The sequence below is a fragment of the Genypterus blacodes genome, unplaced genomic scaffold (genome assembly GCF_046128005.1).
Source record: "Genypterus blacodes isolate CSIRO-AG114 ecotype Tasmania unplaced genomic scaffold, CSIRO-AGI_Gbla_v1 ptg000039l_1, whole genome shotgun sequence".
NCBI classification, from domain to species: Eukaryota; Metazoa; Chordata; class Actinopteri; order Ophidiiformes; family Ophidiidae; genus Genypterus; species Genypterus blacodes.
In genome coordinates, this window is record NW_027466852.1 from 7,743,623 (window position 1) to 7,765,879 (window position 22,257).

At 46.0% G+C, this 22,257-nt stretch overlaps 31 non-coding genes and 13 pseudogenes across 31 annotated transcripts; all 44 read left to right on the forward strand.

Moving 5' to 3' along the window:
• The first annotated feature begins 189 nt into the window (after positions 1 to 189).
• Positions 190 to 308, forward strand: LOC142998334 (5S ribosomal RNA; annotated as a pseudogene).
• A 706-nt stretch (positions 309 to 1,014) lies between these two features.
• On the forward strand, positions 1,015 to 1,133 carry LOC142997587 (5S ribosomal RNA). The gene has a single exon (XR_012962306.1). It is a non-coding gene; the product is annotated as a 5S ribosomal RNA (ribosomal RNA).
• A 469-nt stretch (positions 1,134 to 1,602) lies between these two features.
• Positions 1,603 to 1,721, forward strand: LOC142998794 (5S ribosomal RNA). Its single transcript, XR_012963087.1, has one exon. It is a non-coding gene; the product is annotated as a 5S ribosomal RNA (ribosomal RNA).
• A 445-nt stretch (positions 1,722 to 2,166) lies between these two features.
• On the forward strand, positions 2,167 to 2,285 carry LOC142998679 (5S ribosomal RNA). The gene has a single exon (XR_012962978.1). It is a non-coding gene; the product is annotated as a 5S ribosomal RNA (ribosomal RNA).
• Positions 2,286 to 2,754: 469 nt separating this feature from the next.
• Positions 2,755 to 2,873, forward strand: LOC142998795 (5S ribosomal RNA). The gene has a single exon (XR_012963088.1). It is a non-coding gene; the product is annotated as a 5S ribosomal RNA (ribosomal RNA).
• A 445-nt stretch (positions 2,874 to 3,318) lies between these two features.
• Positions 3,319 to 3,437, forward strand: LOC142998680 (5S ribosomal RNA). Its single transcript, XR_012962979.1, has one exon. It is a non-coding gene; the product is annotated as a 5S ribosomal RNA (ribosomal RNA).
• Positions 3,438 to 3,912: 475 nt separating this feature from the next.
• Positions 3,913 to 4,031, forward strand: LOC142997074 (5S ribosomal RNA). Its single transcript, XR_012961813.1, has one exon. It is a non-coding gene; the product is annotated as a 5S ribosomal RNA (ribosomal RNA).
• Positions 4,032 to 4,506: 475 nt separating this feature from the next.
• On the forward strand, positions 4,507 to 4,625 carry LOC142997974 (5S ribosomal RNA). Its single transcript, XR_012962676.1, has one exon. It is a non-coding gene; the product is annotated as a 5S ribosomal RNA (ribosomal RNA).
• A 245-nt stretch (positions 4,626 to 4,870) lies between these two features.
• Positions 4,871 to 4,989, forward strand: LOC142998079 (5S ribosomal RNA; annotated as a pseudogene).
• A 459-nt stretch (positions 4,990 to 5,448) lies between these two features.
• On the forward strand, positions 5,449 to 5,567 carry LOC142997529 (5S ribosomal RNA). Its single transcript, XR_012962251.1, has one exon. It is a non-coding gene; the product is annotated as a 5S ribosomal RNA (ribosomal RNA).
• Positions 5,568 to 5,812: 245 nt separating this feature from the next.
• On the forward strand, positions 5,813 to 5,931 carry LOC142997572 (5S ribosomal RNA). Its single transcript, XR_012962292.1, has one exon. It is a non-coding gene; the product is annotated as a 5S ribosomal RNA (ribosomal RNA).
• Positions 5,932 to 6,391: 460 nt separating this feature from the next.
• On the forward strand, positions 6,392 to 6,510 carry LOC142998226 (5S ribosomal RNA; annotated as a pseudogene).
• A 241-nt stretch (positions 6,511 to 6,751) lies between these two features.
• LOC142997394 (5S ribosomal RNA) lies at positions 6,752 to 6,870 on the forward strand. Its single transcript, XR_012962121.1, has one exon. It is a non-coding gene; the product is annotated as a 5S ribosomal RNA (ribosomal RNA).
• Positions 6,871 to 7,315: 445 nt separating this feature from the next.
• On the forward strand, positions 7,316 to 7,434 carry LOC142998297 (5S ribosomal RNA; annotated as a pseudogene).
• Positions 7,435 to 7,679: 245 nt separating this feature from the next.
• Positions 7,680 to 7,798, forward strand: LOC142998053 (5S ribosomal RNA; annotated as a pseudogene).
• Positions 7,799 to 8,267: 469 nt separating this feature from the next.
• Positions 8,268 to 8,386, forward strand: LOC142998796 (5S ribosomal RNA). The gene has a single exon (XR_012963089.1). It is a non-coding gene; the product is annotated as a 5S ribosomal RNA (ribosomal RNA).
• A 445-nt stretch (positions 8,387 to 8,831) lies between these two features.
• LOC142997732 (5S ribosomal RNA) lies at positions 8,832 to 8,950 on the forward strand. The gene has a single exon (XR_012962444.1). It is a non-coding gene; the product is annotated as a 5S ribosomal RNA (ribosomal RNA).
• Positions 8,951 to 9,422: 472 nt separating this feature from the next.
• Positions 9,423 to 9,541, forward strand: LOC142998227 (5S ribosomal RNA; annotated as a pseudogene).
• Positions 9,542 to 9,782: 241 nt separating this feature from the next.
• LOC142997395 (5S ribosomal RNA) lies at positions 9,783 to 9,901 on the forward strand. Its single transcript, XR_012962122.1, has one exon. It is a non-coding gene; the product is annotated as a 5S ribosomal RNA (ribosomal RNA).
• Positions 9,902 to 10,346: 445 nt separating this feature from the next.
• On the forward strand, positions 10,347 to 10,465 carry LOC142998298 (5S ribosomal RNA; annotated as a pseudogene).
• A 245-nt stretch (positions 10,466 to 10,710) lies between these two features.
• LOC142998055 (5S ribosomal RNA) lies at positions 10,711 to 10,829 on the forward strand (annotated as a pseudogene).
• Positions 10,830 to 11,298: 469 nt separating this feature from the next.
• On the forward strand, positions 11,299 to 11,417 carry LOC142998797 (5S ribosomal RNA). Its single transcript, XR_012963090.1, has one exon. It is a non-coding gene; the product is annotated as a 5S ribosomal RNA (ribosomal RNA).
• A 445-nt stretch (positions 11,418 to 11,862) lies between these two features.
• LOC142997733 (5S ribosomal RNA) lies at positions 11,863 to 11,981 on the forward strand. Its single transcript, XR_012962445.1, has one exon. It is a non-coding gene; the product is annotated as a 5S ribosomal RNA (ribosomal RNA).
• A 470-nt stretch (positions 11,982 to 12,451) lies between these two features.
• On the forward strand, positions 12,452 to 12,570 carry LOC142998798 (5S ribosomal RNA). Its single transcript, XR_012963091.1, has one exon. It is a non-coding gene; the product is annotated as a 5S ribosomal RNA (ribosomal RNA).
• Positions 12,571 to 13,039: 469 nt separating this feature from the next.
• Positions 13,040 to 13,158, forward strand: LOC142997446 (5S ribosomal RNA). The gene has a single exon (XR_012962170.1). It is a non-coding gene; the product is annotated as a 5S ribosomal RNA (ribosomal RNA).
• Positions 13,159 to 13,402: 244 nt separating this feature from the next.
• On the forward strand, positions 13,403 to 13,521 carry LOC142998080 (5S ribosomal RNA; annotated as a pseudogene).
• A 458-nt stretch (positions 13,522 to 13,979) lies between these two features.
• On the forward strand, positions 13,980 to 14,098 carry LOC142997699 (5S ribosomal RNA). The gene has a single exon (XR_012962412.1). It is a non-coding gene; the product is annotated as a 5S ribosomal RNA (ribosomal RNA).
• A 245-nt stretch (positions 14,099 to 14,343) lies between these two features.
• On the forward strand, positions 14,344 to 14,462 carry LOC142997945 (5S ribosomal RNA). Its single transcript, XR_012962647.1, has one exon. It is a non-coding gene; the product is annotated as a 5S ribosomal RNA (ribosomal RNA).
• A 460-nt stretch (positions 14,463 to 14,922) lies between these two features.
• LOC142997447 (5S ribosomal RNA) lies at positions 14,923 to 15,041 on the forward strand. The gene has a single exon (XR_012962171.1). It is a non-coding gene; the product is annotated as a 5S ribosomal RNA (ribosomal RNA).
• A 244-nt stretch (positions 15,042 to 15,285) lies between these two features.
• On the forward strand, positions 15,286 to 15,404 carry LOC142998081 (5S ribosomal RNA; annotated as a pseudogene).
• Positions 15,405 to 15,649: 245 nt separating this feature from the next.
• LOC142997574 (5S ribosomal RNA) lies at positions 15,650 to 15,768 on the forward strand. The gene has a single exon (XR_012962293.1). It is a non-coding gene; the product is annotated as a 5S ribosomal RNA (ribosomal RNA).
• Positions 15,769 to 16,228: 460 nt separating this feature from the next.
• Positions 16,229 to 16,347, forward strand: LOC142998228 (5S ribosomal RNA; annotated as a pseudogene).
• A 241-nt stretch (positions 16,348 to 16,588) lies between these two features.
• On the forward strand, positions 16,589 to 16,707 carry LOC142997335 (5S ribosomal RNA). Its single transcript, XR_012962065.1, has one exon. It is a non-coding gene; the product is annotated as a 5S ribosomal RNA (ribosomal RNA).
• Positions 16,708 to 17,163: 456 nt separating this feature from the next.
• On the forward strand, positions 17,164 to 17,282 carry LOC142997483 (5S ribosomal RNA). Its single transcript, XR_012962207.1, has one exon. It is a non-coding gene; the product is annotated as a 5S ribosomal RNA (ribosomal RNA).
• A 245-nt stretch (positions 17,283 to 17,527) lies between these two features.
• On the forward strand, positions 17,528 to 17,646 carry LOC142997575 (5S ribosomal RNA). The gene has a single exon (XR_012962294.1). It is a non-coding gene; the product is annotated as a 5S ribosomal RNA (ribosomal RNA).
• A 460-nt stretch (positions 17,647 to 18,106) lies between these two features.
• LOC142998230 (5S ribosomal RNA) lies at positions 18,107 to 18,225 on the forward strand (annotated as a pseudogene).
• Positions 18,226 to 18,466: 241 nt separating this feature from the next.
• LOC142997768 (5S ribosomal RNA) lies at positions 18,467 to 18,585 on the forward strand. Its single transcript, XR_012962477.1, has one exon. It is a non-coding gene; the product is annotated as a 5S ribosomal RNA (ribosomal RNA).
• Positions 18,586 to 19,042: 457 nt separating this feature from the next.
• LOC142998799 (5S ribosomal RNA) lies at positions 19,043 to 19,161 on the forward strand. Its single transcript, XR_012963092.1, has one exon. It is a non-coding gene; the product is annotated as a 5S ribosomal RNA (ribosomal RNA).
• A 475-nt stretch (positions 19,162 to 19,636) lies between these two features.
• Positions 19,637 to 19,755, forward strand: LOC142997448 (5S ribosomal RNA). The gene has a single exon (XR_012962172.1). It is a non-coding gene; the product is annotated as a 5S ribosomal RNA (ribosomal RNA).
• A 244-nt stretch (positions 19,756 to 19,999) lies between these two features.
• On the forward strand, positions 20,000 to 20,118 carry LOC142998267 (5S ribosomal RNA; annotated as a pseudogene).
• Positions 20,119 to 20,577: 459 nt separating this feature from the next.
• LOC142998770 (5S ribosomal RNA) lies at positions 20,578 to 20,696 on the forward strand. Its single transcript, XR_012963065.1, has one exon. It is a non-coding gene; the product is annotated as a 5S ribosomal RNA (ribosomal RNA).
• Positions 20,697 to 21,141: 445 nt separating this feature from the next.
• Positions 21,142 to 21,260, forward strand: LOC142997273 (5S ribosomal RNA). The gene has a single exon (XR_012962006.1). It is a non-coding gene; the product is annotated as a 5S ribosomal RNA (ribosomal RNA).
• Positions 21,261 to 21,505: 245 nt separating this feature from the next.
• LOC142997639 (5S ribosomal RNA) lies at positions 21,506 to 21,624 on the forward strand. The gene has a single exon (XR_012962355.1). It is a non-coding gene; the product is annotated as a 5S ribosomal RNA (ribosomal RNA).
• Positions 21,625 to 22,084: 460 nt separating this feature from the next.
• LOC142997122 (5S ribosomal RNA) lies at positions 22,085 to 22,203 on the forward strand. Its single transcript, XR_012961859.1, has one exon. It is a non-coding gene; the product is annotated as a 5S ribosomal RNA (ribosomal RNA).
• Positions 22,204 to 22,257: the final 54 nt, after the last annotated feature.

Consider the following 22,257-nt stretch of genomic DNA (forward strand, 5'->3'; position numbering starts at 1 on the left):
CCCTCTTTATGTTCTATATGATGATTATCAGTTTCATTAGGTAAGACTTCATTATCCCGAAATGTGTGTTTCTGATGAAGGCATCATGTAAATTGTGATATACATGAACTTGAGTGTAGTCATGTGTACACGGTGACTTGAACTGGGTCTGTCTCACCTATAAAGAGCCTCTGTGTGGCTGCTCTCCTCGTTTACGGCCATACCACTCTGAACACGCCCGATCTCGTCTGATCTCAGAAGCTTATCAGCGTTGGGCCAGGTTAGTACTTGAATGGGAGACCGCCTGGGAATACCACGTGCCCTAAGCATTTTGGCCCTCTGAGCAGCAGGCCTCACCTGGTACTCCTCCCTCATGGTTCACTCCCTCTGTCAACACGCAATTTTCCTCGGGAGAATGAAGTTGTATCTTATCTTATCTGAAATGTAAGTGTTCTTCTGATGAAGGCATCATGTAAATTGTGATATACATGAACTTGAGTGTAGTCATGCGTACACGGTGACTTGAACTGGGTCTGTCTCACCTATAAAGAGCCTCTGTGTGGCTGCTCTCATCGTTTACGGCCATACCCCTTTAGCACTCTGAGCAGCAGGCCTCACCTGGTCCTCCTCCCTCATGTTTCACTCCCTCTGTCAACACCCAATGTCCCTCGGGAGAATAAAGTTGTATCTTATCTTTTCTTATATGAAAGCATACATTCAGAAAATGAGTATTGCACATGGGCATTATATGAGATGATTGAATGCACATGAGGAGTGAAGCACACGCGCCACTGTGTGACGATGATGATGATGATGATGAAAGTGAGCGACAGAGATGTTAGTGGTCCCTCTGTATGTTCTATGTGATGATTATCAGTTTCATTAGGTAAGACTTCATTATCCAGACATGTGTGTTTCTGATGAAGGCATCATGTAAATTGTGATATACATGAACTTGAGTGTAGTCATGTGTACACGGTGACTTGAACTGGGTCTGTCTCACCTATAAAGAGCCTCTGTGTGGCTCCTCTCCTCGTTTACGGCCATACCACTCTGAACACGCCCGATCTCGTCTGATCTCGGAAGCTAAGCAGCGTCGGGCCAGGTTAGTACTTGGATGGGAGACTGCCTGGGAATACCCCGTGCCGTAAGCATTTTGGCCCTCTGAGCAGCAGGCCTCACCTGGTCCTCCTCCCTCATGTTTCACTCACTCTGTGAACACGCAAGTTCCCTCGGGAGAATAAAGTTGTATCTTATCTTATCTTATATGAAAGCATACATTCAGAAAATGAGTATTGCACATGGGCATAATATGAGAAGATTGAATGCACATGAGAAGTGAAGTACACGAGCCACTGTGTGACGATGATGATGATGATGATGATGATGATGATGATGATGATGATGAAAGTGAGCGTCAGAGATGTTAGTGGTCCCTCTTTATATTCTATGTGATGATGATCAGTTTCATTAGGTAAGACTTCATTATCCAGAAATGTGTGTTTCTGATGAAGGCATCATGTAAATTGTGATATACATGAACTTGAGTGTAGTCATGCGTACACGGTGACTTGAACTGGGTCTGTCTCACCTATAAAGAGCCTCTGTGTGGCTGCTCTCCTCGTTTACGGCCATACCACTCTGAACACGCCTGATCTCGTCTGATCTCGGAAGCTAAGCAGCGTCGGGCCAGGTTAGTACTTGGATGGGAGACCGCCTGGGAATACCCGGTGCCGTAAGCATTTTGGCCCTCTGAGCAGCAGACCTCACCTGGTCCTCCTCCCTCATGTTTCACTCCCTCTGTCAACACCCAAATTCCCTCAGGAGAATAAAGTTGTATCTTATCTTATCTTATATGAAAGCATACATTCAGGAAATGAGTATTGCACATGGGCATAATATGAGATGATTGAATGCACATGAGGAGTGAAGTACACGAGCCACTGTGTGACAATGATGATGATGAGGATGAAAGTGAGCGTCAGAGATGTAAGTGGTCCCTCTGTATGTTCTATGTGATGATTATCAGTTTCATTAGGTAAGACTTCATTATCCAGAAATGTGTGTTTCTGATAAAGGCATCATGTAAATTGTGATATACATGAACTTGAGTGTAGTCATGTGTACACGGTGACTTGAACTGGGTCTGTCTCACCTATAAAGAGCCTCTGTGTGGCTGCTCTCCTCGTTTACGGCCATACCACTCTGAACACGCCCGATCTCGTCTGATCTCGGAAGCTAAGCAGCGTCGGGCCAGGTTAGTACTTGGATGGGAGACCGCCTGGGAATACCCGGTGCCGTAAGCATTTTGGCCCTCTGAGCAGCAGGCCTCACCTGGTCCTCCTCTCTCATGTTTCACTCCCTCTGTCAACACCCAATGTCCCTCGGGAGAATAAAGTTGCATCTTATCTTATCTTATATGAAAGCATACATTCAGAAAATGAGTATTGCACATGGGCATAATATGAGAAGATTGAATGCACATGAGAAGTGAAGTACACGAGCCACTGTGTGACGATGATGATGATGATGATGATGATGATGATGATGATGATGATGAAAGTGAGCGTCAGAGATGTTAGTGGTCCCTCTTTATATTCTATGTGATGATGATCAGTTTCATTAGGTAAGACTTCATTATCCAGAAATGTGTGTTTCTGATGAAGGCATCATGTAAATTGTGATATACATGAACTTGAGTGTAGTCATGCGTACACGGTGACTTGAACTGGGTCTGTCTCACCTATAAAGAGCCTCTGTGTGGCTGCTCTCCTCGTTTACGGCCATACCACTCTGAACACGCCTGATCTCGTCTGATCTCGGAAGCTAAGCAGCGTCGGGCCAGGTTAGTACTTGGATGGGAGACCGCCTGGGAATACCCGGTGCCGTAAGCATTTTGGCCCTCTGAGCAGCAGACCTCACCTGGTCCTCCTCCCTCATGTTTCACTCCCTCTGTCAACACCCAAATTCCCTCAGGAGAATAAAGTTGTATCTTATCTTATCTTATATGAAAGCATACATTCAGGAAATGAGTATTGCACATGGGCATAATATGAGATGATTGAATGCACATGAGGAGTGAAGTACACGAGCCACTGTGTGACAATGATGATGATGAGGATGAAAGTGAGCGTCAGAGATGTAAGTGGTCCCTCTGTATGTTCTATGTGATGATTATCAGTTTCATTAGGTAAGACTTCATTATCCAGAAATGTGTGTTTCTGATAAAGGCATCATGTAAATTGTGATATACATGAACTTGAGTGTAGTCATGTGTACACGGTGACTTGAACTGGGTCTGTCTCACCTATAAAGAGCCTCTGTGTGGCTGCTCTCCTCGTTTACGGCCATACCACTCTGAACACGCCCGATCTCGTCTGATCTCGGAAGCTAAGCAGCGTCGGGCCAGGTTAGTACTTGGATGGGAGACCGCCTGGGAATACCCGGTGCCGTAAGCATTTTGGCCCTCTGAGCAGCAGGCCTCACCTGGTCCTCCTCTCTCATGTTTCACTCCCTCTGTCAACACCCAATGTCCCTCGGGAGAATAAAGTTGCATCTTATCTTATCTTATATGAAAGCATACATTCAGAAAATGAGTATTGCACATGGGCATAATATGAGAAGATTGAATGCACATGAGAAGTGAAGTACACGAGCCACTGTGTGACGATGATGATGATGATGATGATGATGATGATGATGATGATGATGATGATGAAAGTGAGCGTCAGAGATGTTAGTGGTCCCTCTTTATATTCTATGTGATGATTATCAGTTTCATTAGGTAAGACTTCATTATCCAGAAATGTGTGTTTCTGATGAAGGCATCATGTAAATTGTGATATACATGAACTTGAGTGTAGTCATGCGTACATGGTGACTTGAACTGGGTCTGTCTCACCTATAAAGAGCCTCTGTGTGGCTGCTCTCCTCTTTTACGGCCATACCACTCTGAACACACCTGATCTCGTCTGATCTCGGAAGCTAAGCAGCGTCGGGCCAGGTTAGTACTTGGATGGGAGACCGCCTGGGAATACCCGGTGCCGTAAGCATTTTGGCCCTCTGAGCAGCAGACCTCACCTGGTCCTCCTCCCTCATGTTTCACTCCCTCTGTCAACACCCAAATTCCCTCAGGAGAATAAAGTTGTATCTTATCTTATCTTATATGAAAGCATACATTCAGGAAATGAGTATTGCACATGGGCATAATATGAGATGATTGAATGCACATGAGGAGTGAAGTACATGAGCCACTGTGTGACGATGATGATGATGATGATGATGATGATGATGATGATGATGATGAGGATAAAAGTGAGCGCCAGAGATGTAAGTGGTCCCTCTGTATGTTCTATGTGATGATTATCAGTTTCATTAGGTAAGACTTCATTATCCAGAAATGTGTGTTTCTGATGAAGGCATCATGTAAATTGTGATATACATGAACTTGAGTTTAGTCATATGTACACGGTGACTTGAACTGGGTCTGTCTCACCTATAAAGAGCCTCTGTGTGGCTTCTCTCCTCGTTTACGTCCATACCACTCTGAACACGCCCGATCTCGTCTGATCTCGGTAGCTAATCAGCGTCGGGCCAGGTTAGTACTTGGATAGGAGACCGCCTGGGAATACCCGGTGCCGTAAGCATTTTGGCCCTCTGAGCAGCAGGCCTCACCTGGTCCTCCTCCCTCATGTTTCACTCCATCTGTCAACACGCAATTTCCCTCGGGAGAATTAAGTTGTATCTTATCTTATCTGAAATGTTAGTGTTCTTCCGATGAAGGCATCATGTAAATTGTGATATACATGAACTTGAGTGTAGTCATGTGTACACGGTGACTTGAACTGGGTCTGTCTCACCTATAAAGAGCCTCTGTGTGGCTGCTCTCCTCGTTTACGGCCATACCACTCTGAACACGCCCGATCTCGTCTGATCTCGGAAGCTAAGCAGCGTCGGGACAAGTTAGTACTTGGATGGGAGACCGCCTGGGAATACCCGGTGCAGTAAGCATTTTGGCCCTCTGAGCAGCAGGCCTCACCTGGTCCTCCTCCCTCATGTTTCACTCCCTCTGTCAACACCAAATGTCCCTCGGGAGAATAAAGTTGTATCTTATCTTATCTTATATGAAAGCATACATTCAGAGATGAGTATTGCACATGGGCATAATATGAGATGATTGAATGCACATGAGGAGTGAAGTACACGAGCCACTGTGTGACGATGATGATGATGATGATGATGATGATGAGGATGAAAGTGAGCGCCAGAGATGTAAGTGGTCCCTCTGTATGTTCTATGTGATGATTATCAGTTTCATTAGGTAAGACTTCATTATCCAGAAATGTGTGTTTCTGATGAAGGCATCATGTAAATTGTGATATACATTAAACTTGAGTGTAGTCATGTGTACACGGTGACTTGAACTGGGTCTGTCTCACCTATAAAGAGCCTCTGTGTGGCTGCTCTCCACGTTACGGCCATACCACTCTGAACACGCCCGATCTCGTCTGATCTCGGAAGCTAATCAGCGTCGGGCCAGGTTAGTACTTGGATGGGAGACCGCCTGGGAATACCAGGTGCCGTAAGCATTTTGGCCCTCTGAGCAGCAGGCCTCACCTGGTCCTCCTCCCTCATGTTTCACTCCCTCTGTGAATACGCAATTTCCCTCGGGAGAACAAAGTTGTATCTTATCTTATCTGAAATGTTAGTGTTCTTCTGATGAAGGCATCATGTAAATTGTGATATACATGAACATGAGTGTAGTCATGCGTACACGGTGACTTGAACTGGGTCTGTCTTACCTATAAAGAGCCTCTGTGTGGCTCCTCTCCTCATTTACGGCCAGACCACTCTGAACACGCCTGATCTCGTCTGATCTCGGAAGCTAAGCAGCGTCGGGCCAGGTTAGTACTTGGATGGGAGACCGCCTGGGAATACCCGGTGCCGTAAGCATTTCGGCCGTCTGAGCAGCAGGCCTCACCTGGTCCTCCTCCCTCATGTTTCACTCCCTCTGTCAACACCCAATGTCCCTCAGGAGAATAAAGTTGTATCTTATCTTATCTTATATGAAAGCATACATTCAGAAAATGAGTATTGCACATGGGCATAATATGAGATGATTGAATGCACATGAGGAGTGAAGTACACGAGCCACTGTGTGACGATGATGATGATGATGATGATGATGATGAGGATAAAAGTGAGCGCCAGAGATGTAAGTGGTCCCTCTGTATGTTCTATGTGATGATTATCAGTTTCATTAGGTAAGACTTCATTATCCAGAAATGTGTGTTTCTGATGAAGGCATCATGTAAATTGTGATATACATGAACTTGAGTGTAGTCATGTGTACACGGTGACTTGAACTGGGTCTGTCTCACCTATAAAGAGCCTCTGTGTGGCTTCTCTCCTCGTTTACCTCCATACCACTCTGAACACGCCCGATCTCGTCTGATCTCGGAAGCTAATCAGCGTCGGGACAGGTTAGTACTTGGATGGGAGACCGCCTGGGAATACCCGGTGCCGTAAGCATTTTGGCCCTCTGAGCAGCAGGCCTCACCTGGTCCTCCTCCCTCATGTTTCACTCCCTCTGTCAACACGCAATTTCCCTCGGGAGAATTAAGTTGTATCTTATCTTATCTGAAATGTGTGTTTATGATGACGGCATCATGTCAATTGTGATATACATGAACTTGAGTGTAGTTTTGTGTACACGGTGACTTGAACTGGGTCTGTCTTACCTATAAAGAGCCTCTGAGTGGCTGCTTTCCTCGTTTACGGCCATACCACTCTGAACACGCCCGATCTCGTCTGATCTCGGAAGCTAAGCAGCGTCGGGCCAGGTTAGTACTTGGATGGGAAACCGCCTGGGAATACCCGGTGCAGTAAGCATTTTGGCCCTCTGAGCAGCAGGCCTCACCTGGTCCTCCTCCCTCATGTTTCACTCCCTCTGTCAACACCCAATGTCCCTCAGGAGAATAAAGTTGCATCTTATCTTATCTTATATGAAATCATACATTCAGAAAATGAGTATTGCACATGGGCATAATATGAGATGATTGAATGCACATGAGGAGTGAAGTACACGAGCCACTGTGTGACAATGATGATGATGAGGATGAAAGTGAGCGTCAGAGATGTAAGTGGTCCCTCTGTATGTTCTATGTGATGATTATCAGTTTCATTAGGTAAGACTTCATTATCCAGAAATGTGTGTTTCTGATAAAGGCATCATGTAAATTGTGATATACATGAACTTGAGTGTAGTCATGTGTACACGGTGACTTGAACTGCGTCTGTCTCACCTATAAAGAGCCTCTGTGTGGCTGCTCTCCTCGTTTACGGCCATACCACTCTGAACATGCCCGATCTCGTCTGATCTTGGAAGCTAATCAGCATCGGGCCAGGTTAGTACTTGGATGGGAGACCGCCTGGGAATACCCAGTTCCGTAAGCATTTTGGCCCTCTGAGCAGCAGGCCTCACCTGGTCCTCCTCCCTCATGTTTCACTCCCTCTGTGAACACGCAATTTCCCTCGGGAGAACAAAGTTGTATCTTATCTTATCTGAAATGTTAGTGTTCTTCTGATGAAGGCATCATGTAAATTGTGATATACATGAAGTTGAGTGTAGTCATGTGTACACGGTGACTTGAACTGGGTCTGTCTCACCTATAAAGAGCCTCTGTGTGGCTGCTCTCCTCGTTTACGGCCATACCACTCTGAACACGCCAGATCTCGTCTGATCTCGGAAGCTAATCAGCGTCGGGCCAGTTTAGTTCTTGGATGGGAGACCGCCTGGGAATACCCGGTGCCGTAAGCATTTTGGCCCTCTGAGCAGCAGGCCTCACCTGGTCCTCCTCTCTCATGTTTCACTCCCTCTGTCAACACCCAATGTCCCTCGGGAGAATAAAGTTGCATCTTATCTTATCTTATATGGAAGCATACATTCAGAAAATGAGTATTGCACATGGGCATAATATGAGAAGATTGAATGCACATGAGAAGTGAAGTACACGAGCCACTGTGTGACGATGATGATGATGATGATGATGATGATGATGATGATGATGATGAAAGTGAGCGTCAGAGATGTTAGTGGTCCCTCTTCATATTCTATGTGATGATGATCAGTTTCATTAGGTAAGACTTCATTATCCAGAAATGTGTGTTTCTGATGAAGGCATCATGTAAATTGTGATATACATGAACTTGAGTGTAGTCATGCGTACACGGTGACTTGAACTGGGTCTGTCTCACCTATAAAGAGCCTCTGTGTGGCTGCTCTCCTCGTTTACGGCCATACCACTCTGAACACGCCTGATCTCGTCTGATCTCGGAAGCTAAGCAGCGTCGGGCCAGGTTAGTACTTGGATGGGAGACCGCCTGGGAATACCCGGTGCCGTAAGCATTTTGGCCCTCTGAGCAGCAGACCTCACCTGGTCCTCCTCCCTCATGTTTCACTCCCTCTGTCAACACCCAAATTCCCTCAGGAGAATAAAGTTGTATCTTATCTTATCTTATATGAAAGCATACATTCAGGAAATGAGTATTGCACATGGGCATAATATGAGATGATTGAATGCACATGAGGAGTGAAGTACACGAGCCACTGTGTGACAATGATGATGATGAGGATGAAAGTGAGCGTCAGAGATGTAAGTGGTCCCTCTGTATGTTCTATGTGATGATTATCAGTTTCATTAGGTAAGACTTCATTATCCAGAAATGTGTGTTTCTGATAAAGGCATCATGTAAATTGTGATATACATGAACTTGAGTGTAGTCATGTGTACACGGTGACTTGAACTGGGTCTGTCTCACCTATAAAGAGGCTCTGTGTGGCTGCTCTCCTCGTTTACGGCCATACCACTCTGAACACGCCCGATCTCGTCTGATCTCGGAAGATAATCAGCGTCGGGCCAGGTTAGTACTTGGATTGGAGACCGCCTGGGAATACCCGGTGCCGTAAGCATTTTGGCCCTCTGAGCAGCAGGCCTCACCTGGTCCTCCTCTCTCATGTTTCACTCCCTCTGTCAACACCCAATGTCCCTCGGGAGAATAAAGTTGCATCTTATCTTATCTTATATGAAAGCATACATTCAGAAAATGAGTATTGCACATGGGCATAATATGAGAAGATTGAATGCACATGAGAAGTGAAGTACAAGAGCCACTGTGTGACGATGATGATGATGATGATGATGATGATGATGATGATGATGATGATGAAAGTGAGCGTCAGAGATGTTAGTGGTCCCTCTTTATATTCTATGTGATGATTATCAGTTTCATTAGGTAAGACTTCATTATCCAGAAATGTGTGTTTCTGATGAAGGCATCATGTAAATTGTGATATACATGAACTTGAGTGTAGTCATGTGTACACGGTGACTTGAACTGGGTCTGTCTCACCTATAAAGAGCCTCTGTGTGGCTTCTCTCCTCGTTTACCTCCATACCACTCTGAACACGCCCGATCTCGTCTGATCTCGGAAGCTAATCAGCGTCGGGACAGGTTAGTACTTGGATGGGAGACCGCCTGGGAATACCCGGTGCCGTAAGCATTTTGGCCCTCTGAGCAGCAGGCCTCACCTGGTCCTCCTCCCTCATGTTTCACTCCCTCTGTCAACACGCAATTTCCCTCGGGAGAATTAAGTTGTATCTTATCTTATCTGAAATGTGTGTTTATGATGACGGCATCATGTCAATTGTGATATACATGAACTTGAGTGTAGTTTTGTGTACACGGTGACTTGAACTGGGTCTGTCTTACCTATAAAGAGCCTCTGAGTGGCTGCTTTCCTCGTTTACGGCCATACCACTCTGAACACGCCCGATCTCGTCTGATCTCGGAAGCTAAGCAGCGTCGGGCCAGGTTAGTACTTGGATGGGAAACCGCCTGGGAATACCCGGTGCAGTAAGCATTTTGGCCCTCTGAGCAGCAGGCCTCACCTGGTCCTCCTCCCTCATGTTTCACTCCCTCTGTCAACACCCAATGTCCCTCAGGAGAATAAAGTTGCATCTTATCTTATCTTATATGAAATCATACATTCAGAAAATGAGTATTGCACATGGGCATAATATGAGATGATTGAATGCACATGAGGAGTGAAGTACACGAGCCACTGTGTGACAATGATGATGATGAGGATGAAAGTGAGCGTCAGAGATGTAAGTGGTCCCTCTGTATGTTCTATGTGATGATTATCAGTTTCATTAGGTAAGACTTCATTATCCAGAAATGTGTGTTTCTGATAAAGGCATCATGTAAATTGTGATATACATGAACTTGAGTGTAGTCATGTGTACACGGTGACTTGAACTGCGTCTGTCTCACCTATAAAGAGCCTCTGTGTGGCTGCTCTCCTCGTTTACGGCCATACCACTCTGAACATGCCCGATCTCGTCTGATCTTGGAAGCTAATCAGCATCGGGCCAGGTTAGTACTTGGATGGGAGACCGCCTGGGAATACCCAGTTCCGTAAGCATTTCGGCCCTCTGAGCAGCAGGCCTCACCTGGTCCTCCTCCCTCATGTTTCACTCCCTCTGTGAACACGCAATTTCCCTCGGGAGAACAAAGTTGTATCTTATCTTATCTGAAATGTTAGTGTTCTTCTGATGAAGGCATCATGTAAATTGTGATATACATGAAGTTGAGTGTAGTCATGTGTACACGGTGACTTGAACTGGGTCTGTCTCACCTATAAAGAGCCTCTGTGTGGCTGCTCTCCTCGTTTACGGCCATACCACTCTGAACACGCCAGATCTCGTCTGATCTCGGAAGCTAATCAGCGTCGGGCCAGTTTAGTTCTTGGATGGGAGACCGCCTGGGAATACCCGGTGCCGTAAGCATTTTGGCCCTCTGAGCAGCAGGCCTCACCTGGTCCTCCTCTCTCATGTTTCACTCCCTCTGTCAACACCCAATGTCCCTCGGGAGAATAAAGTTGCATCTTATCTTATCTTATATGGAAGCATACATTCAGAAAATGAGTATTGCACATGGGCATAATATGAGAAGATTGAATGCACATGAGAAGTGAAGTACACGAGCCACTGTGTGACGATGATGATGATGATGATGATGATGATGATGATGATGATGATGAAAGTGAGCGTCAGAGATGTTAGTGGTCCCTCTTCATATTCTATGTGATGATGATCAGTTTCATTAGGTAAGACTTCATTATCCAGAAATGTGTGTTTCTGATGAAGGCATCATGTAAATTGTGATATACATGAACTTGAGTGTAGTCATGCGTACACGGTGACTTGAACTGGGTCTGTCTCACCTATAAAGAGCCTCTGTGTGGCTGCTCTCCTCGTTTACGGCCATACCACTCTGAACACGCCTGATCTCGTCTGATCTCGGAAGCTAAGCAGCGTCGGGCCAGGTTAGTACTTGGATGGGAGACCGCCTGGGAATACCCGGTGCCGTAAGCATTTTGGCCCTCTGAGCAGCAGACCTCACCTGGTCCTCCTCCCTCATGTTTCACTCCCTCTGTCAACACCCAAATTCCCTCAGGAGAATAAAGTTGTATCTTATCTTATCTTATATGAAAGCATACATTCAGGAAATGAGTATTGCACATGGGCATAATATGAGATGATTGAATGCACATGAGGAGTGAAGTACACGAGCCACTGTGTGACAATGATGATGATGAGGATGAAAGTGAGCGTCAGAGATGTAAGTGGTCCCTCTGTATGTTCTATGTGATGATTATCAGTTTCATTAGGTAAGACTTCATTATCCAGAAATGTGTGTTTCTGATAAAGGCATCATGTAAATTGTGATATACATGAACTTGAGTGTAGTCATGTGTACACGGTGACTTGAACTGGGTCTGTCTCACCTATAAAGAGGCTCTGTGTGGCTGCTCTCCTCGTTTACGGCCATACCACTCTGAACACGCCCGATCTCGTCTGATCTCGGAAGATAATCAGCGTCGGGCCAGGTTAGTACTTGGATTGGAGACCGCCTGGGAATACCCGGTGCCGTAAGCATTTTGGCCCTCTGAGCAGCAGGCCTCACCTGGTCCTCCTCTCTCATGTTTCACTCCCTCTGTCAACACCCAATGTCCCTCGGGAGAATAAAGTTGCATCTTATCTTATCTTATATGAAAGCATACATTCAGAAAATGAGTATTGCACATGGGCATAATATGAGAAGATTGAATGCACATGAGAAGTGAAGTACACGAGCCACTGTGTGACGATGATGATGATGATGATGATGATGATGATGATGATGATGATGAAAGTGAGCGTCAGAGATGTTAGTGGTCCCTCTTTATATTCTATGTGATGATTATCAGTTTCATTAGGTAAGACTTCATTATCCAGAAATGTGTGTTTCTGATGAAGGCATCATGTAAATTGTGATATACATGAACTTGAGTGTAGTCATGCGTACACGGTGACTTGAACTGGGTCTGTCTCACCTATAAAGAGCCTCTGTGTGGCTGCTCTACACCGTTTACGGCCATACCACTCTGAACACGCCTGATCTCGTCTGATCTCGGAAGCTAAGCAGCGTCGGGCCAGGTTAGTACTTGGATGGGAGACCGCCTGGGAATACCCGGTGCCGTAAGCATTTTGGCCCTCTGAGCAGCAGACCTCACCTGGTCCTCCTCCCTCATGTTTCACTCCCTCTGTCAACACCCAAATTCCCTCAGGAGAATAAAGTTGTATCTTATCTTATCTTATATGAAAGCATACATTCAGGAAATGAGTATTGCACATGGGCATAATATGAGATGATTGAATGCACATGAGGAGTGAAGTACATGAGCCACTGTGTGACGATGATGATGATGATGATGATGATGATGATGATGATGAGGATAAAAGTGAGCGCCAGAGATGTAAGTGGTCCCTCTGTATGTTCTATGTGATGATTATCAGTTTCATTAGGTAAGACTTCATTATCCAGAAATGTGTGTTTCTGATGAAGGCATCATGTAAATTGTGATATACATGAACTTGAGTTTAGTCATATGTACACGGTGACTTGAACTGGGTCTGTCTCACCTATAAAGAGCCTCTGTGTGGCTTCTCTCCTCGTTTACGTCCATACCACTCTGAACACGCCCGATCTCGTCTGATCTCGGAAGCTAATCAGCGTCGGGCCAGGTTAGTACTTGGATGGGAGACCGCCTGGGAATACCCGGTGCCGTAAGCATTTTGGCCCTCTGAGCAGCAGGCCTCACCTGGTCCTCCTCCCTCATGTTTCACTCCCCATGTGAACACGCAATTTCCCTCGGGAGAACAATGTCGATCTTATCTTATCTGAAATGTTAGTGTTCTTCTGATGAAGGCATCATGTAAATTGTGATATACATGAACTTAAGTGTAGTCATGTGTACACGGTGACTTGAACTGGGTCTGTCTCACCTATAAAGAGCCTCTGTGTGGCTGCTCTCCTCGTTTACGGCCATACCACTCTGAACACGCCCGATCTCGTCTGATCTCGGAAGCTAAGCAGCGTCGGGACAAGTTAGTACTTGGATGGGAGACCGCCTGGGAATACCCGGTGCAGTAAGCATTTTGGCCCTCTGAGCAGCAGGCCTCACCTGGTCCTCCTCCCTCATGTTTCACTCCCTCTGTCAACACCCAATGTCCCTCGGGAGAATAAAGTTGTATCTTATCTTATCTTATATGAAAGCATACATTCAGAGATGAGTATTGCACATGGGCATAATATGAGATGATTGAATGCACATGAGGAGTGAAGTACACGAGCCACTGTGTGACGATGATGATGATGATGATGATGATGATGAGGATGAAAGTGAGCGCCAGAGATGTAAGTGGTCCCTCTGTATGTTCTATGTGATGATTATCAGTTTCATTAGGTAAGACTTCATTATCCAGAAATGTGTGTTTCTGATGAAGGCATCATGTAAATTGTGATATACATGAACTTGAGTGTAGTCATGTGTACACGGTGACTTGAACTGGGTCTGTCTCACCTATAAAGAGCCTCTGTGTGGCTGCTCTCCACGTTACGGCCATACCACTCTGAACACGCCCGATCTCGTCTGATCTCGGAAGCTAATCAGCGTCGGGCCAGGTTAGTACTTGGATGGGAGACCGCCTGGGAATACCCGGTGCTGTAAGCATTTTGGCCCTCTGAGCAGCAGGCCTCACCTGGTCCTCCTCCCTCATGTTTCACTCCCTCTGTGAATACGCAATTTCCCTCGGGAGAACAAAGTTGTATCTTATCTTATCTGAAATGTTAGTGTTCTTCTGATGAAGGCATCATGTAAATTGTGATATACATGAACATGAGTGTAGTCATGCGTACACGGTGACTTGAACTGGGTCTGTCTCACCTATAAAGAGCCTCTGTGTGGCTGCTCTCCTCATTTACGGCCAGACCACTCTGAACACGCCTGATCTCGTCTGATCTCGGAAACTAAGCAGCGTCGGGCCAGGTTAGTACTTGGATGGGAGACCGCCTGGGAATACCCGGTGCCGTAAGCATTTTGGCCGTCTGAGCAGCAGGCCTCACCTGGTCCTCCTCCCTCATGTTTCACTCCCTCTGTCAACACCCAATGTCCCTCAGGAGAATAAAGTTGTATCTTATCTTATCTTATATGAAAGCATACATTCAGAAAATGAGTATTGCACATGGGCATAATATGAGATGATTGAATGCACATGAGGAGTGAAGTACACGAGCCACTGTGTGACGATGATGATGATGATGATGATGATGATGAGGATAAAAGTGAGCGCCAGAGATGTAAGTGGTCCCTCTGTATGTTCTATGTGATGATTATCAGTTTCATTAGGTAAGACTTCATTATCCAGAAATGTGTGTTTCTGATGAAGGCATCATGTAAATTGTGATATACATGAACTTGAGTTTAGTCATATGTACACGGTGACTTGAACTGGGTCTGTCTCACCTATAAAGAGCCTCTGTGTGGCTTCTCTCCTCGTTTACGTCCATACCACTCTGAACACGCCCGATCTCGTCTGATCTCGGAAGCTAATCAGCGTCGGGCCAGGTTAGTACTTGGATGGGAGACCGCCTGGGAATACCCGGTGCCGTAAGCATTTTGGCCCTCTGAGCAGCAGGCCTCACCTGGTCCTCCTCCCTCATGTTTCACTCCCCATGTGAACACGCAATTTCCCTCGGGAGAACAATGTCGATCTTATCTTATCTGAAATGTTAGTGTTCTTCTGATGAAGGCATCATGTAAATTGTGATATACATGAACTTGAGTGTAGTCATGTGTACACGGTGACTTGAACTGGGTCTGTCTCACCTATAAAGAGCCTCTGTGTGGCTACTCTCCTCGTTTACGGCCATACCACTCTGAACACGCCCGATCTCGTCTGATCTCGGAAGCTAAGCAGCGTCGGGACAAGTTAGTACTTGGATGGGAGACCGCCTGGGAATACCCGGTGCAGTAAGCATTTTGGCCCTCTGAGCAGCAGGCCTCACCTGGTCCTCCTCCCTCATGTTTCACTCCCTCTGTGAATACGCAATTTTCCTCGGGAGAACAAAGTTGTATCTTATCTTATCTGAAATGTTAGTGTTCTTCTGATGAAGGCATCATGTAAATTGTGATATACATGAACATGAGTGTAGTCATGCGTACACGGTGACTTGAACTGGGTCTGTCTCACCTATAAAGAGCCTCTGTGTGGCTCCTCTCCTCATTTACGGCCAGACCACTCTGAACACGCCTGATCTCGTCTGATCTCGGAAGCTAAGCAGCGTCGGGCCAGGTTAGTACTTGGATGGGAGACCGCCTGGGAATACCCGGTGCCGTAAGCATTTTGGCCGTCTGAGCAGCAGGCCTCACCTGGTCCTCCTCCCTCATGTTTCACTCCCTCTGTCAACACCCAATGTCCCTCAGGAGAATAAAGTTGTATCTTATCTTATCTTATATGAAAGCATACATTCAGAAAATGAGTATTGCACATGGGCATAATATGAGATGATTGAATGCACATGAGGAGTGAAGTACACGAGCCACTGTGTGACGATGATGATGATGATGATGATGATGATGAGGATAAAAGTGAGCGCCAGAGATGTAAGTGGTCCCTCTGTATGTTCTATGTGATGATTATCAGTTTCATTAGGTAAGACTTCATTATCCAGAAATGTGTGTTTCTGATGAAGGCATCATGTAAATTGTGATATACATGAACTTGAGTGTAGTCATGTGTACACGGTGACTTGAACTGGGTCTGTCTCACCTATAAAGAGCCTCTGTGTGGCTTCTCTCCTCGTTTACCTCCATACCACTCTGAACACGCCCGATCTCGTCTGATCTCGGAAGCTAATCAGCGTCGGGACAGGTTAGTACTTGGATGGGAGACCGCCTGGGAATACCCGGTGCCGTAAGCATTTTGGCCCTCTGAGCAGCAGGCCTCACCTGGTCCTCCTCCCTCATGTTTCACTCCCTCTGTCAACACGCAATTTCCCTCGGGAGAATAAAGTTGTATCTTATCTTATCTGAAATGTGTGTTTATGATGACGGCATCATGTCAATTGTGATATACATGAACTTGAGTGTAGTTTTGTGTACACGTTGACTTGAACTGGGTCTGTCTTACCTATAAAGAGCCTCTGAGTGGCTGCTTTCCTTGTTTACGGCCATACCACTCTGAACACGCCCGATCTCGTCTGATCTCGGAAGCTAAGCAGCGTCGGGCCAGGTTAGTACTTGGATTGGAGACCGCCTGGGAATACCCGGTGCCGTAAGCATTTTGGCCCTCTGAGCAGCAGGCCTCACCTGGTCCTCCTCTCTCATGTTTCACTCCCTCTGTCAACACCCAATGTCCCTCGGGAGAATAAAGTTGCATCTTATCTTATCTTATATGAAAGCATACATTCAGAAAATGAGTATTGCACATGGGCATAATATGAGAAGATTGAATGCACATGAGAAGTGAAGTACACGAGCCACTGTGTGACGATGATGATGATGATGATGATGATGATGATGAAAGTGAGCGCCAGAGATGTAAGTGGTCCCTCTGTATGTTCTATGTGATGATTATCAGTTTCATTAGGTAAGACTTCATTATCCAGAAATGTGTGTTTCTGATGAAGGCATCATGTAAATTGTGATATACATGAACTTGAGTGTAGTCATGTGTACACAGTGACTTGAACTGGGTCTGTCTCACCTATAAAGAGCCTCTGTGTGGCTGCTCTCCACGTTACGGCCATACCACTCTGAACACGCCCGATCTCGTCTGATCTCGGAAGCTAAACAGCGTCGGGCCAGGTTAGTACTTGGATGGGAGACCGCCTGGGAATACCCGGTGCCGTAAGCATTTTGGCCCTCTGAGCAGCAGGCCTCACCTGGTCCTCCTCCCTCATGTTTCACTCCCTCTGTGAATACGCAATTTCCCTCGGGAGAACAAAGTTGTATCTTATCTTATCTGAAATGTTAGTGTTCTTCTGATGAAGGCATCATGTAAATTGTGATATACATGAACATGAGTGTAGTCATGCGTACACGGTGACTTGAACTGGGTCTGTCTCACCTATAAAGAGCCTCTGTGTGGCTCCTCTCCTCATTTACGGCCAGACCACTCTGAACACGCCTGATCTCGTCTGATCTCGGAAGCTAAGCAGCGTCGGGCCAGGTTAGTACTTGGATGGGAGACCGCCTGGGAATACCCGGTGCCGTAAGCATTTTGGCCGTCTGAGCAGCAGGCCTCACCTGGTCCTCCTCCCTCATGTTTCACTCCCTCTGTCAACACCCAATGTCCCTCAGGAGAATAAAGTTGTATCTTATCTTATCTTATATGAAAGCATACATTCAGAAAATGAGTATTGCACATGGGCATAATATGAGATGATTGAATGCACATGAGGAGTGAAGTACACGAGCCACTGTGTGACGATGATGATGATGATGATGATGATGATGAGGATAAAAGTGAGCGCCAGAGATGTAAGTGGTCCCTCTGTATGTTCTATGTGATGATTATCAGTTTCATTAGGTAAGACTTCATTATCCAGAAATGTGTGTTTCTGATGAAGGCATCATGTAAATTGTGATATACATGAACTTGAGTGTAGTCATGTGTACACGGTGACTTGAACTGGGTCTGTCTCACCTATAAAGAGCCTCTGTGTGGCTTCTCTCCTCGTTTACCTCCATACCACTCTGAACACGCCCGATCTCGTCTGATCTCGGAAGCTAATCAGCGTCGGGACAGGTTAGTACTTGGATGGGAGACCGCCTGGGAATACCCGGTGCCGTAAGCATTTTGGCCCTCTGAGCAGCAGGCCTCACCTGGTCCTCCTCCCTCATGTTTCACTCCCTCTGTCAACACGCAATTTCCCTCGGGAGAATAAAGTTGTATCTTATCTTATCTGAAATGTGTGTTTATGATGACGGCATCATGTCAATTGTGATATACATGAACTTGAGTGTAGTTTTGTGTACACGGTGACTTGAACTGGGTCTGTCTTACCTATAAAGAGCCTCTGAGTGGCTGCTTTCCTTGTTTACGGCCATACCACTCTGAACACGCCCGATCTCGTCTGATCTCAGAAGCTAAGCAGCGTCGGGCCAGGTTAGTACTTGGATTGGAGACCGCCTGGGAATACCCGGTGCCGTAAGCATTTTGGCCCTCTAAGCAGCAGGCCTCACCTGGTCCTCCTCTCTCATGTTTCACTCCCTCTGTCAACACCCAATGTCCCTCGGGAGAATAAAGTTGCATCTTATCTTATCTTATATGAAAGCATACATTCAGAAAATGAGTATTGCACATGGGCATAATATGAGAAGATTGAATGCACATGAGAAGTGAAGTACACGAGCCACTGTGTGACGATGATGATGATGATGATGATGATGATGATGAAAGTGAGCGTCAGAGATGTAAGTGGTCCCTCTTTATATTCTATGTGACGATTATCAGTTTCATTAGGTAAGACTTCATTATCCAGAAATGTGTGTTTCTGATGAAGGCATCATGTAAATTGTGATATACATGAACTTGAGTGTAGTCATGCGTACACGGTGACTTGAACTGGGTCTGTCTCACCTATAAAGAGCCTCTGTGTGGCTTCTCTCCTCGTTTACGGCCATACCACTCTGAACACGCCTGATCTCGTCTGATCTCGGAAGCTAAGCAGCGTCGGGCCAGGTTAGTACTTGGATGGGAGACCGCCTGGGAATACCCGGTGCCGTAAGCATTTTGGCCCTCTGAGCAGCAGACCTCACCTGGTCCTCCTCCCTCATGTTTCACTCCCTCTGTCAACACCCAAATTCCCTCAGGAGAATAAAGTTGTATCTTATCTTATCTTATATGAAAGCATACATTCAGGAAATGAGTATTGCACATGGGCATAATATGAGATGATTGAATGCACATGAGGAGTGAAGTACATGAGCCACTGTGTGACGATGATGATGATGATGATGATGATGATGATGATGATGATGATGAGGATAAAAGTGAGCGCCAGAGATGTAAGTGGTCCCTCTGTATGTTCTATGTGATGATTATCAGTTTCATTAGGTAAGACTTCATTATCCAGAAATGTGTGTTTCTGATGAAGGCATCATGTAAATTGTGATATACATGAACTTGAGTTTAGTCATATGTACACGGTGACTTGAACTGGGTCTGTCTCACCTATAAAGAGCCTCTGTGTGGCTTCTCTCCTCGTTTACGTCCATACCACTCTGAACACGCCCGATCTCGTCTGATCTCGGAAGCTAATCAGCGTCGGGCCAGGTTAGTACTTGGATGGGAGACCGCCTGGGAATACCCGGTGCCGTAAGCATTTTGGCCCTCTGAGCAGCAGGCCTCACCTGGTCCTCCTCCCTCATGTTTCACTCCCCATGTGAACACGCAATTTCCCTCGGGAGAACAATGTCGATCTTATCTTATCTGAAATGTTAGTGTTCTTCTGATGAAGGCATCATGTAAATTGTGATAAACATGAACTTGAGTGTAGTCATGTGTACACGGTGACTTGAACTGGGTCTGTCTCACCTATAAAGAGCCTCTGTGTGGCTGCTCTCCTCGTTTACGGCCATACCACTCTGAACACGCCCGATCTCGTCTGATCTCGGAAGCTAAGCAGCGTCGGGACAAGTTAGTACTTGGATGGGAGACCGCCTGGGAATACCCGGTGCATTAAGCATTTTGGCCCTCTGAGCAGCAGGCCTCACCTGGTCCTCCTCCCTCATGTTTCACTCCCTCTGTCAACACCCAATGTCCCTCGGGAGAATAAAGTTGTATCTTATCTTATCTTATATGAAAGCATACATTCAGAGATGAGTATTGCACATGGGCATAATATGAGATGATTGAATGCACATGAGGAGTGAAGTACACGAGCCACTGTGTGACGATGATGATGATGATGATGATGATGATGAGGATAAAAGTAAGCGCCAGAGATGTAAGTGGTCCCTCTGTATGTTCTATGTGATGATTATCAGTTTCATTAGGTAAGACTTCATTATCCAGAAATGTGTGTTTCTGATAAAGGCATCATGTAAATTGTGATATACATGAACTTGAGTGTAGTCATGTGTACACGGTGACTTGAACTGGGTCTGTCTCACCTATAAAGAGCCTCTGTGTAGCTGCTCTCCTCGTTTACGGCCATACCACTCTGAACACGCCCGATCTCGTCTGATCTCGGAAGCTAATCAGCGTTGGGCCAGGTTAGTACTTGGATGGGAGACCGCCTGGGAATACCCGGTGCCGTAAGCATTTTGGCCCTCTGAGCAGCAGGCCTCACCTGGTCCTCCTCCCTCATGTTTCACTCCCTCTGTCAACACCCAATGTCCCTCGGGAGAATAAAGTTGTATCTTATCTAGTCTTATATGAAATCATACATTCAGAAAATGAGTATTGCACATGGGCATAATATGAGATGATTGAATGCACATGAGGAGTGAAGTACACGAGCCACTGTGTGACAATGATGATGATGAGGATGATAGATAGCGTCAGAGATGTAAGTGGTCCCTCTGTATGTTCTATGTGATGATTATCAGTTTCAATAAGTAAGACTTCATTATCCAGAAATGTGTGTTTCTGATGAAGGCATCATGTAAATTGTGATATACATGAACTTGAGTGTAGTCATGTGTACACGGTGACTTGAACTGGGTCTGTCTCACCTATAAAGAGCCTCTGTGTGGCTTCTCTCCTCGTTTACGGCCATACCACTCTGAACACGCCCGATCTCGTCTGATCTCGGAAGCTAAGCAGCGTCGGGCCAGGTTAGTACTTGGATGGGAGACCGCCTGGGAATACCCGGTGCAGTAAGCGTTTTGACCCTCTGAGCAGCAGGCCTCACCTGGTCCTCCTCCCTCATGTTTCACTCCCTCTGTGAACACGCAATTTCCCTCGGGAGAACAAAGTTGTATTTTATCTTATCTGAAATGTTAGTGTTCTTCTGATGAAGGCATCATGTAAATTGTGATATACATGAACTTGAGTGTAGTCATGTGTACAAAGTAACTTGAACTGGGTCTGTCTCACCTATAAAGAGCCTCTGTGTGGCTGCTCTCCTCGTTTACGGCCATACCACTCTGAACACGCCCGATCTCGTCTGATCTCGGAAGCTAATCAGCATAGGGCCAGGTTAGTACTTGGATGGGAGACCGCCTGGGAATAACCGGTGCCGTAAGCATTTTGGCCCTCTGAGCAGCAGGCCTCACCTGGTCCTCCTCCCTCATGTTTCACTCCCTCTGTCAACACCCAATGTCCCTCATGAGAATAAAGTTGTATCTTATCTTATCTTATATGAAAGCATACATTCAGAAAATGAGTATTGCACATGGGCATAATATGAGATGATTGAATGCACATGAGGAGTGAAGTACACGAGCCACTGTGTGATGATGATGATGATGATGATGATGATGATGAGGATAAAAGTGAGCGCCAGAGATGTAAGTGGTCCCTCTGTATGTTCTATGTGATGATTATCAGTTTCATTAGGTAAGACTTCATTATCCAGAAATGTGTGTTTCTGATAAAGGCATCATGTAAATTGTGATATACATGAACTTGAGTGTAGTCATGTGTACACGGTGACTTGAACTGGGTCTGTCTCACCTATAAAGAGCCTCTGTGTGCCTGCTCTCCTCGTTTACGGCCATACCACTCTGAACACGCCCGATCTCGTCTGATCTCGGAAGCTAAGCAGCGTCGGGCCAGGTTAGTACTTGGATGGGTGACCGCCTGGGAATACCCGGTGCAGTAAGCATTTTGGCCCTCTGAGCAGCAGGCCTCACCTGGTCCTCCTCCCTCATGTTTCACT